Genomic DNA, 10,143 nt, shown 5'->3' with positions numbered 1-10,143 from the left:
GAAGCTGTTGTTGAGAGCCCCCCCTCGGCTTTGAAAAACCCAGAAGTTGAAACCCAGATGTTGATTGGTTGTGGTAGCTGTGACTCTGTGGAGCCATGGACCAGGAGAGAAGAATGGCCTGCATGCTGACTTCGCTGAGCTGAGAGCAGGAATGGTGAGCTGCCTGCATCAGGACCTGGGCAGAAGCCAGGAGCGGCTGCTGCCTGCGGGAGGAGAAGGAACCCAGAAGTTTGGAATTCAGCCACAGGAAAAGGTAAGAACTGAGCAGCAAAGCAGGGGCACTGAATGTGTTTCCTTGCTGCATCCCACAGTTTGGGGCCCAGGGGGAGGATGGACTTGTGACTATGGTGGGTGGGATGAAGTACCTTGGACCCCCAAGGACCTCACCTTGTTGGTTTTGTTGCCCAGCCCCCTCTCAGTACTTGGAAGCACGGGCTGGAGCTGTGTGAGGGGAAGGACACCCTCTCCCCCCCCCCCAAGAGAGCTTTATTTGGACTCTTGTTTTGAATTGAGGTGATAATGCAAAGTACTTTGTGTTTGTTTAAGGCCCAGTGGCCACTTTGGTAACTTTAGCTCTGTATCTTGAAAATGTGACCTAAGAGATATTTAGTGCTCATTTAAAAGTAAATTGTCTATGCTATGGGCATGAAAGATCTTGGGGCCAAATGTAATGGGAATGTGAATTTTTGGGATCTTCTCTGCCCTTAGGCTGGAGTGCACCTGGAGCCTGGGATGGGAAGCTTGTTTTTCGGTGGATGCTTCTTGATTGGCCGGTGAGTCAGTGGGGTTGTTGCATTCTCTGGGCCAGGAGGGGGCTATGTGGGCCCTGATGTGTGGCTTTGTTTTGGGGCTCACTTTGAGAGGTGTTCTGTGATTTGATCTGGATTCTGGGAGGCTGTTGTTGAGAGCCCCCCTCGGCTTTGAAAAACCCAGAAGTTGAGACCCAGATGTTGATTGGGTGATGGTTGAACAGTTTGAAAGCTGTCTACTTGATCTGTTTCTCTGTCTTGATGATTCTGTCTGTGTGTTCTGAGGTTTGGGGTGCTGACCTTTCTCCCCTGAACTGGGTAAATGATGCATATTTGACTGATTGGGGTAAGCTTGTTAACCCCCCCCAAAAAAAAAGAAGTTTTCTTTAGCCTGAGAACCTCAGGAGTGGTAGGCTCAAAGTCAGAATAAGAACTTTCCATATTCTTCTCTACTTCAGAGTATGGATTTAGTCATAGAGCAACAGCAGAGGGATACCCACCCACCAGGAGCCAGTGGGACAGGATTAAGAGTGGCCATGTACCCTCTACAACACTCATTAGTGTTCCCATCGGAATGGGAAGCAAAATGGGAGAGAAGTACAAATAGGAATGTCCATGTCTTTTTTTATCCAGAGGCATTTATATTAAACTTTGGCAAGAACAAGCATTTATGAAGAGCCTACTGTGTGCCAGCCTCTATGCTATGTACTAGAGATACAAAGACACAGACAAATAGCCACCAGTCTCCAGGAGATTACACTCTACTCTGGGCACACAACATGTACACAGATGAATAAATTCATGATCATTTGAGAAGGAAAAGAATCCTAACAATCAGGAAAGATAAGGGAAAGATGCCTGACTCAGGTGGCATCTGAGTCAAGTCTTGAAAGAAGCTAAAGACTGTAGAATGTGGAGGTGGAAAGGGAGCATATTTCAGGAACAGGAGGACAGCCAGAGCAAAGGCATGGAATTGGGAGATGGAATTTTGAGGCCAATTTAGCTTAGGACTTGAAGGGAAATATTGGGAGAAATTTTTAAACAGAATTAAAAAAAGAAAGAATCCTGCAATTTTCTATTTTAAAAGTGTTGGGTTTAAAAATATAGGTTTTCATTTTTTTAAAGGACACATGATCAAGACACTAGAAACTGTAAGAAAAGGCTTCTGACATCCGGGTACTCAGATTCTCCACAGAATCTTCATCTACAAGTAGCATGTCAGGAAAAACACCTTGTAAAAAAAAAACAACAAAACTATTTATTGAGTTTATTCAGTCTTGCATAAACTTTAAAAAGTGGCTGCTCTGGATCCAGCAATAGCACTAAGGGCGACATCTTCAAGTAGATTTAGAAGAACATCTGCTTCAAATATTCCTTTTAAATAAGGAAAAATATATTCACTTGGTAAAAATGAATCATTTGTGTATTTCCATATTAAACTTCAATCCTACATCCTTATGAGGAAAAAATAGACAGCAATTATTATCATACCATTTCATAAATTAAAAGAAAAAACTTCTAAGATCAACACAATTCAGAGAAATTGAGAGTTTGACTATTCAGTCATCTTTAGTAATATCAGTATTATGTGGGATGAAAAAGTTCAGAGTCTGAGTCTGAGATTAGAAAAGGTCTTTATTCTTTCTTATGAGAAAGGACACAGCCCTTGTCGCTCAAACAGCATCTGCCAGGGAGTTCAAATTGGAGAAGCTGGCAAACTTCTGTTATCCTAATCCTAACCACACTTTCAACCCCTATCCCACTTTACCATCGGTTGGTAAGGCAAGCTCACAATCTTCTTACTAATGCTAACTAATCAGTGCAAAGCAATCTCAATACATTACCATAAATATTACTAACGGGGCTCTAATTTTGTTAGATAACATACATAATACATGAGGTTCACTAAGCAAGTGCAATAACAACCCCAGAATACTGAACCCCCGACCATTCCAACCTAGATGTGTCCTTATCTGGGCCTGACTGTCCCAAGGCTGCTGTCTGCTTTCTGATTGGTCAAATCCACCTGCTGCTGCCAGCTCCTTTTTATTTTACATCATCTCACTTTTAGTATTATCTAAGAGTTCTCTGGGAACTGAGAACCCAACTTCTTCCCAAGGCTACTGCTTCAACTCTTTCTGAGGCACTTGCTACTTTTTATGAGGATGCTTGCGATTCTATAGAAACTTAACCTTTTGCTACCTCTCACTCTAATATTCCTTTCCCCAAACTAAAAATGCCTCTAATTTAGTCTCAATAGTTAATTCAATTAATTTTATTAATACTCAGTACCTCTTCTTACATTACTTTGAAATACACAATGACCTCATATGTATGGGGAAACAACACTGAACTTAGTTACAAAGTATAAAGAAGAAATAAGAATGTAATAGGATGTTCAGAATGGGGAAACTTCATTGCAAGTCACCTCTAACCATATCATCAACTGATAACTTGTTACCTTCTGGCCCTTCTCAGACCTTCCTTACTCAGTATCAGATGGAATCAATCATGTAATTGGGTTAAGGAGGAAAGTTTCCATTGTTCAGAGGTTTGGACCTCCAAGAGAATGGAAGGGATGTCTTTTTGACATGCAAAATCCTTTTACAGGATTATATTTCGTGCCTGAAAGACTCTGCCTCCTTCCTTACCTCGGCCTCTTAGAATTGCTAGTTTCTTTCTAGACTCAGCTCAAATTGCACTTCCTGCAGGAGGTCTTTCCTGGTCCCCCAGCTGCTGCAGCCTTACTTTCTGCATTTACCTTCCATTCACTCTGTACAAAACCATTTTTATATGTTGTCTTCTCATTCATATGTTGTCTTCTCGTAAGCTCCTCAAAGACAGGAACAACTTCTCATTGCATTCCCAATCCTTAGCATAATATGGCTCATAGCAAACTTACTGAATGTTTGTTGACTGATTGAATAAATAAAAATACATTTGTTTGTAATAGGGGCTTGAAAACTTACTGACATCCTGGGGTTTGTAGTTCAGAAAGACAAGCATTCCCTCTTAGCCCAGGAGCTCTTAAAAGGAAAAGGAAAAACTGAAAGGGGAGAATGAAAGGAGAAAGGCAGCAATGAATTTACTTATAGCAGAGAAAATACCAGGCTCTTTAAAGGTTGTTGTGTCCTTTCAGTGATGTCTGGCTCTTCCTGACCCCATTTGGGATTTTCTTGGCAAAGGTACTGGAGTGGTTGGCCATTTCCTTCTCTAGCTCATTTTACAGATGAAGAAACTAAGGCAAACATGATTAAGTAACTTGCCCAGGGTCCCACAGCTAGTATCTGAGGCTGGATTTGAGCTCATGAAAATAAGTCTTCCTGATTCCAAGCCCAGTGGCTCTATCCATTGTACTACCTAGCTGCCCCTACAGATACCTTAAAACATATAACCCAGACTAAAGCTACTAAGTACAACCACTCCAAGGAGTAAAGTAAATTCTCCAATAATAGGTCTGTTCAATCTCCAAATTCTTGTCCCTATACCTGTCCAGTAACAGACACTATATTATTTTTACTTGTTTTATCTAAATATTTCCTATATCCTTATTTTTAACTTCAAACATAAAGAGGTCACAGGGTGGCTACAGATAAATTTAAAATTAAATTAAGGTAGAAAGTAAAATCTCTGTCTATATGATAAAAATTTTACTAACTGGGAGCTCTGAGCTATTATCATCCTACTTGTAATTTTTCATCTGCTATAAACTCCATAAAACAGCAGATGAAGGGACCCTGTAGACCTAGCAGTCATCATAATGTCCACTGACTAAAAGGGAGCTAATTGTCATGACAAGGAATGGTTGATTAAACCTCCAGAGAGAAATTGATCAGAAGGAGAGAGAGGTAGTCAAGGAAAAGAGACCATACTAAACCACCAACAGGGAGGAAATAGTCACAGACTGGCAAGAGTTCTGCTCTGCCCTATCCAGCAGAGAAAAGGGAATGAAAGGATCAAATATCATAGTAAGTCTCTACATTCTATAGCTACACTCAGAGGTGTTACCCATTGAAAAGACTGAGGAGGATGGAGAGGGGGCAGAATATATCTATATATCCACTGGCCTTCAGAGATTGCAGAATGCAAAAGGGAAAAAAAAGTGCTATTATATTGTGTCTAAGTTTTTTTGAGACAGGGGGCAATAAAGTTCCCCAAGAATGTCCGATCTGAAGAGAAAATAAGATATTCGCCCATGATTTGTGAGGTGGCCTTTTACTTTTTGTATTTATTTTTGTGCTGGAGGATCGACCTTGGTGATTATATCAGTAGAGCAGAATCTCCTTTAGGCTAGTAAGGTTTCAGATACAATCTCAGAACAAAGCTTTTATGCGTGCTCTTTGTAAGACAAGTTTAATTAAGTACAGAGAGACTCAGCATCAGGATTCTGGTAACTAATTGATTAACTTTTTGTTAATGATAATAAGTGAAAAACAAATAATAATAACTCATATGTACATAAGAATTAGTGTTCACAAAGAACTTTACATATATTATCTTACTTTATCCTCATACAATTTAAATCTAACATCTTCTCTAGGGTTACTTGTCCAACTCCCACTAGTACTGACATTTTAGATCTCCAGAGGATAGATCCCCAACTACTCTCCTAAGGGTTCTAGAGGGACCTAACTCTAAGGGACTAAGGGTTTTCTGGTAGTATTACTCATGAGCCCCCATCTGGTGTTCTTTTCATTTATTATCAGCCAATCACACTTATTGATTGACATGATATAGTAAGAACAGCACATATTTTCCCCAAGATATGCACAAGCTCCATGAATAGAATGGTTATAAACTTAAAATTCAATGGTATTGAAACACATGCAGAGAGAATTCATGTGGTGGAGGGGTAACTCATAGTTCCTGGTTACTGTTCTTTTTTGTCCCTTCATGGAATCTTTATGAAATGCCACTTAGGTGCACCTCTCTGATAAGTCTGTACCCTTATTGTGCCTTCAAGCTACTTTTCCTTGATATGTCTAATATGTCCTCAGGGTGCCACATGCTAAGACAACCTCTTCTTTAGGCTCTGAGAAAGCCATTACTATTTTTGACTGAAAAGAGATTATCTCTGATGTAGCCTCCAGACTTAAACAGTTGTCTGGGCAATGAGGGATGAGAGAAAAACTTACCCTTCCCTTAAATTCCCCCAATATTTGCTCTTAGAGCCTTGGCAAGAACTGTTCCAAAACTAGACTTTTCCAATGTAGGACTATAGTATTCTGAAGTGGCATGTTTCATCCACAGCCCACAGAGCATGACTGCTTCTCTTTAAGGAACCACAAGACATTTCCTATGTGGCATTGTTTGCTTTCATCCAATGACACAAGCACTTCATTCCTCCCAAATCAATTAAGGACTTTTTCACACCTAGTTTAAACCTTTAACTATTGATTGATGCATCTGTATATTCATTAATAGGGGAGGAGCTTCTACCCCTGACCTTACACAAAATTATTATCAATCCAGATCTCTTAGAAAAACTATAAACATTAGCCTAACTACTAGTACTCTAAATATGAGATACTTATGAAGTGACTAATGACTTGACATAATACCAGAAGAAATTACTAGGGTCTCAACATTTTGAATAGACCCTCTGTGGAAGAGGAAGAAGGTCACGGAAGATTCTAACCAGGATAAAGTGGCATGGATAAATTATACTCAGTACAGGTGGTGAGATACCCATATCTCTGAGAACACTAATACTGTGAAGTAATGAAATAAGAAACAATTTCATAGTCCCCTAGGCCTGAGAACTTTCTGAGGGCATAATATTGTGGGTATCTACTCTGAACACCACACTCTGGTATGTGAAGACTCCTGCACTACAAATGAAGGTGTGCATCTGGAATATAAATTTTAGATTAGCAGTACAATAATCCCCAAATAAACAATTACATATGTCAGTGATTGTTGGTGTTTTTCATTTGAACCAGTTTTGATAGACAAGTAAAAGAAACCTTCCCCTTTCCTAAGCCTGAAGGCAACAGAGTATATTTCTGGCTCCTTCCATTGTCCTACATAGTATAGGTTCTTATATCCTGTGAAGTCTCTATTTTTAGAGTTCTACCCTTACCTCCTCCTACCTCCTACCCTAAACTTATGACTAAAATCACAAACAGAATCCCCATTTTCCTGTTGATAGGTATTTTAAATATAATGAAAATAATATGATTAAAAGTTACTTTAACAATTACCTCAGTAATTTGGGCCAAATTCTACCTCAACATACACATTCACTTACATTTATTGGTTATTTAAGAATAAGTAGACTGGTGGTACTTTACACTAATATTTCTATATAGTATTTTTCTGTGTAGAAAGTGCTTTCACACATTTCCTCTCATTTGAGACTCACAAAGTAACCCTGTGAGAAAGGTAGCTTAGATATATTGTCAGAAGAAAAGTGACTCAGGGAGCATAATTTTTGTTCCAGTTCACAGTCACTATTGGCAAAAAGGAGATTTGAATTCAGATAACACTAATAGCTGACATTCTTATAGTGCTTTCAAGTTTGCAAAGTGGTTTATATACATTATGTCATCTGATCCTCACAAAGCTGTGAGGTAAATGATACAGATATAATTAAACGCATTTTACAGATGAGGAAATGGACTCTAACAGCTTTACTAATTCCCCTACGATCAGCCAAGTAGTAAGAGAAAGGGGCTGGAATCAAGCTGGGTTCTTCTTGACCACAGATCCAGCATAATCCACTAAATCACACTGAATCTTGGGAATTCTGATACCAGGGCACTAATGAAAACAAACAAAACAAGAGTCACTTCCATTTTGTTTTGTTTATAATAGATCACAGGATTTTTTTTAATCTAGATTTTGTTTATCTACTTCATAGGATCTAGTGTAGACGGGTACCCTTCCCACATGGTAGAGAGGGAAAATGAAGCCCAGAGGTGAAGTGACTTGCCCAAAAATCTCACAAGTAAATGTGTAACAGAACCTGTTTTCAAACTCAAGGCCTCAATTCCAAATCAAAAATGCTTTCCACTAAACCACACTGTCTTTCTGTAATTAAAAGTAGCAAATACAGATATGACCAACATATATTAAATACCTCCTTTGTATAAAACTGTGTACAAAGTTTAGAAGAAACATGGTCCAAGTAGCTTATAGTCTTCTTGGGGGATAAGACACTTTTAACAGTTTTAAGGCACAATATTACATGAAGTTAATTTAACACAATTCAGTAAGTATTTATTAAGTAGCTTCTATGTAAAAGGATCAGAATATAAACACAAAAGCAAAACATTCTCTGTAGATGATGTGCTGTGGTCCAAGGGACAATGTTGTTAATGATGGAGGATCAGGAAGGTTATTCTGGAGGAGATAACATTTTAGTTGAGGGAACAAACAGTATAAGAAGGGCAGAGAACTGAATAAATGTATATATTCAGGGTCAATGAGTAGACCATTTGGGCTTGAGTAGAGCCTAAACTGCAGATTAAAGTGAACCTACACTGTTTCCTTAAAAAAATTGGCCTGACTGTTTCTCAAGAGAAGGGGGAAAAAATACACATATCTTTCTATCCTAGAAAAGCAAATAGTATGAATTGATCCCATTGGCCTTTAAGCAAACAAGTAGAGAAAGGATGTTTGCAAAATTTTCTTTCACAATTATAAAGTCCTTGGGTTAACTAAACATTGCCTTAACTTCTCCCTTACCACAACTAGAAGGAAGTATGGAGTAGAAAGTATGCCAGATTGATGAACTGAGTTCTGGTGTATATTCAGTACATACTTATCTACATATATGTCTAATCATAAAATGGAGGCTCATTTCAGGTAGGGAAATTTTCATTTTTGTGACTAGTACAAAGCTTGGAACATAGTAGGCACTTAATAAATGCTTGCTGATTGATTGAATAATTTATCCTGGTCCTGACTCTACCACCAATGTACTTCATGACCTTGGGCAAATCTCTAAACCACTCAGGGCCTTACTTTCCTCATATATAAAATAAGGAACTTACACTGATATTATATAAGGTCCCTGCCAGGTATCCGATTCTATTAATCTGGCTGCTATTATTTTTAGCACATTTCATTTTAATGAAATAAATGAGAGTAATAAGAGTTGTGCTAGTCATAACACTAAAACGTTCACTGAGCTGCGATAATAACGGCAACAATAATAATAAAGTTTTATAGCTCTGCTCCTCAGAGGAGATCAGAACCCTTTACCAACATTATCATCTTATTAATCCTTACACTATCCTCGCTGTTGCTCATTGGAAAACATTGCTAACCTCATTTTATAGCTGAACAAGCTGAGATAGTCTCGTTACTTGATCAAGGTGACCCCGTAAATAAATGAAAGAGAAAAGAATAGAATCCAGACCCACCATCCCATCAACTAAACCCCATTGCCTTTATCCAGGCTATGGATTGCATGCAACCCCCAAAGTGCCTATTACTTTTCTTCTCCTTGAGGCTTTAAAACAGAACTGATAAACATTCCTTGGATCTGTATTGAGACTTTCTTACTAGGGAGAAAAAAAATAAACCAAAAAACCTCTAAGCACTTTCACCTCTATTTTCTCAATTCCTTTCACACTCTCCCCAGAGAGACAGACATAGGATCATGATAGATGAGCATCTGAGACTTGGGACAGATTAAATAGCATGCCCAGCTCCAATAAGTAAAAAGTCAGGCTTTATTATTCTTGGCCTAGTTCTTTAGTTACCAGAAAATGATTTTTTCTTCCACTTGCCTAGAAATCCCATCACATAAAGATTTATACTAGCCTAATAATAACTGATGTTCATATAGTGTCTTTCTCATTTTAAAAAACCATGAAGGGAATTATGCAGTTATTATTATCCCTATTTTCCCAATGGCAAAAACAGGCTCTTGGAGGTGAAATGACTTGCTCAAGGTTTCGTACCTTAGTAAGGAGGCCAACAAGAGGTTCAGAACAGTAGGATGGTGGACCTGAAGTCAGATAGATTTGAATTTAAATCCAACTTCAATCACTTAGGAGCTGTGTGACACTGGGAAAGTCACTTAACCTCTGCCAACCTCAGTTTCCTCATCTGTAAAAGAGGAATAATAATAGCACTTACCTCCCAGGATTGCTATGAGGATAAAATAAGATAATATTGGTAAAGCATTATGAAAACTTTAAAGAACTATATAAATAATAGTTAGCTGTAGTGGTAGTTGTAGCAGTAGTAGTAACAGCAGCAGTAGTGGTAATAGTAGTAGTAGTAGTAGTAGTAGTAGTAGTAGCAGCAGCAGTAGTAGCAGAAATAGTAGTAGTAGTAGCAGCAGCGGTAGTGGTAATAGTAGTAGTAGTAGCAGCAGCAGCAGCAGTAGTAGAAGTAGTAGTAGTAGTAGTAGTAGTAGTAGTAGTAGTAGTAGTAGTAG

At 38.6% G+C, this 10,143-nt stretch overlaps 1 long non-coding RNA gene across 1 annotated transcript in view; it reads right to left on the bottom strand.

Annotated features, from left to right (window-relative positions):
- Nucleotides 1–1,981: 1,981 nt before the first annotated feature.
- Nucleotides 1,982–10,143, bottom strand: part of LOC138170677 (uncharacterized) — a 105,795-nt gene continuing 97,633 nt past the window's right edge. The window contains exon 4 of the long non-coding RNA XR_011170713.1: nucleotides 1,982–2,123. This is a non-coding gene — a long non-coding RNA (uncharacterized lncRNA). The remainder of the gene's footprint in view (nucleotides 2,124–10,143) is intronic.

The sequence above is a fragment of the Petaurus breviceps genome, unplaced genomic scaffold (assembly GCF_028583685.1).
Source record: "Petaurus breviceps papuanus isolate PSGF00001 unplaced genomic scaffold, PetGlider_PUasm1.0 38, whole genome shotgun sequence".
Taxonomy (NCBI): Eukaryota; Metazoa; Chordata; class Mammalia; order Diprotodontia; family Petauridae; genus Petaurus; species Petaurus breviceps.
Note: the sequence above shows the minus strand (reverse complement) of the source record. Positions and strands in the feature narration are given on the sequence as shown.